Below are 2,500 nucleotides of genomic sequence, written 5' to 3'. Positions count from 1 at the left end.
AGTCTGCCACTGTAGATGCCACAACTGTTCCTACAGGCGTCGATCCCCAAGGGAATGAGGTCGCCCCGACAAAGACGAACAGGAAGTCTAAACGGTAGTCTAGATCAGGATGATGGTTCAACTTCCTTTTTTCTTCCTAATGACGCTCTCCCTAGTCTCCATTAATGCCCGGAGCTTGAGGAATAGGGAAAAGATGCACAGTGTGTTTCACGACACCACCTGGGACGTGCTGTGCATCCAGGAGACGTGGTGGGAGGCGGAGCATCATCGCAAGGTAGAGGATATGGACATTGGTGTTTTGTACTGTGCTTTGGGCTCTGCACACTCCCGTGGTGTGGCTGTCCTAGTTAAGCCGGGTGTTTTCGGCGGGTCTTCTTTAGTGCATGCGGACCCACATGGCCGCTTTATAGTGATTGATTTTCTGCGTGGCTCCACTAAATTTCGCCTTATAAATGTTTATGCGCCTAGTGAGGAGATGGAGAGGAAAACCTTCTTCGTTTCTGTTTTTCCTTATGTTACTGATTCCTCGTTTTTGATTGGCGACTTTAATATAGCGTTGTCAAAAATCGATCTCGGTCCGAACAACACATTCAGGAATGACGTTAGTCTAAGTTTTTTGATTGATGCTGCAGTGGCTGCTGATTTGTCCGAGGTCTGGAGAGGTCTCAACCCCCTGAAAAGGGACTATTCCCGGCGTCAGGTGGTGCAGGGGGTCCTCCTCCAGTCTCGGATAGATCTGTGTTTTGTTTCAAGTGCTTTATGGAAGTACATCGGTGGCAGCTCCTATGCATGTGTGGGCTGGAGCGATCACTCCCTTTTTTCCGTCAAACTTGACTTCCTGGGTGGTAAGAGGAATGGGGGGGTCTGGGTTTTTAATAATATGCTGCTTGCCGACCCCACTTTTGTAAATAAGATGGAGCACCTTTTTGATTGTTTTGATGATGAAATGGGAATTTGTGACTCTTTGGTTGATTGGTGGGAGCAGGCAAAGGCTAAAATTAAAAAGCTGTGCCTACGTTATAGTAAGCAGAGGAGGTGGGAGGAGTCCATCAGGGAGCACACGGTCCGGAGCCAACTCCAGAGGCTTGCCGCCACCTCTGGTTTAGGCCCGGTAGATCCTGAGTATCTGGTGCTGCAGGAAGAGCTCAGGACTATACAGGTTAGTCGTGCTAGAGGGGCGGCACTTAGATCCAGGGCCCAGTATGCGGTAGAGGGCGAGCGCTCCACAGCTTTCTTTTTTGGTTTAGAGAAGTCCAGGCAGAGCAAGCTATACTTGGATGGCCTGTTGGATGAGTCAGGCAGGTGTCATAGTGATTTGGATGAGATTTTGGATATTGTAGGTAGGTTTTATGCAGATTTGTTTGATGGGGAAGGGATTAACGAGGTAAGCTGTAGTCAGGCTTTAGGTGCGCTTGAAGGGTCTCTGAGCCCTAGTGACGCTGACAGCTGCGACGCGCCTATTTCTTTGGCAGAGGTTTCTGCAGCAATTAGGGGTCTCAATGCCTGTAGGAGTCCAGGAGAGGATGGTTTGAGCGCAGAGTTTTATAGTGCTTTCGCCCACAGGTTAGCCCCGATTCTCCATACTCTGTATGGCGATATTGAGAGAGAGGGTCGGGTTTCGGACTCCTTTTCTCTTAGTATTGTGACTTTGATTTTTAAGAAGGGTGATAAGCGGTGCCTGGCCAATTACAGACCAATAAGTCTCCTTAACACCGATTATAAAATACTGGCAAAAGTATTAGCACATAGGTTGAAAGGTGTGATTGGTAAAGTGGTTGCCAGTACACAGGCGTATTGTGTCCCGGGACGGGACATTTCTGACACGATACTCTCCCTAAAGTTTTTGTTGAAGGAGATGCATGTCTCTGGGGGGATTCATGTTTCAGTTGATTTCAGTAAAGCATTTGATAGGGTTGAGCATTGTTTTCTTTACCGTGTTTTGGAGAAATTTGGTTTTAAAAATGGCTTCGTGAACTGGATTAAACTTTTGTATTCCAGTGCGGTCAGCCGTGTAAAATGCAATGGACTCCTGTCGAATAGCTTCCCTTTGCGGAGGTCGGTAAGGCAGGGGTGTCCTTTGAGTGCACTCCTCTATAGTATAGTGGCCGAGCCTTTGGCCGCTATGCTCAAGAGGGATGGGGCTGTGCACGGAATTGTGAGTCCATCTGGTAAGGAATATAAGATCTTTCAATATGCGGATGACACCAATTTGGTTTTGCGCGATGTGGGGAGCCTCAATGTTGCTCTCCACACCCTGAACGTTTATTGCCTTGCCTCAGGAGCAAAGATAAATTTCGAAAAGACGTCTGTGTCCTACTGCGGGGGCATCGTGGCCCCGCCGAATGTTTGGGGCGTCAGGGATGCAGGGGATTCTTATAGGGTTCTTGGTGTGCCCTTGGGTAGGGATGAGGTGACCTGTCGGGATTGTTTGTGGTCTGGCTTGTAAAGCAGTGTGTGCACCCGAATGAATCTGTGGAAAATGCGTGGTCTTCACTTAAAA

Source organism: Vanacampus margaritifer, chromosome 1 (genome assembly GCF_051991255.1).
Source record: "Vanacampus margaritifer isolate UIUO_Vmar chromosome 1, RoL_Vmar_1.0, whole genome shotgun sequence".
NCBI classification, from domain to species: Eukaryota; Metazoa; Chordata; class Actinopteri; order Syngnathiformes; family Syngnathidae; genus Vanacampus; species Vanacampus margaritifer.
The sequence above is the reverse complement of the archived record's forward strand: the minus strand, read 5'-3'. Positions refer to the sequence as shown.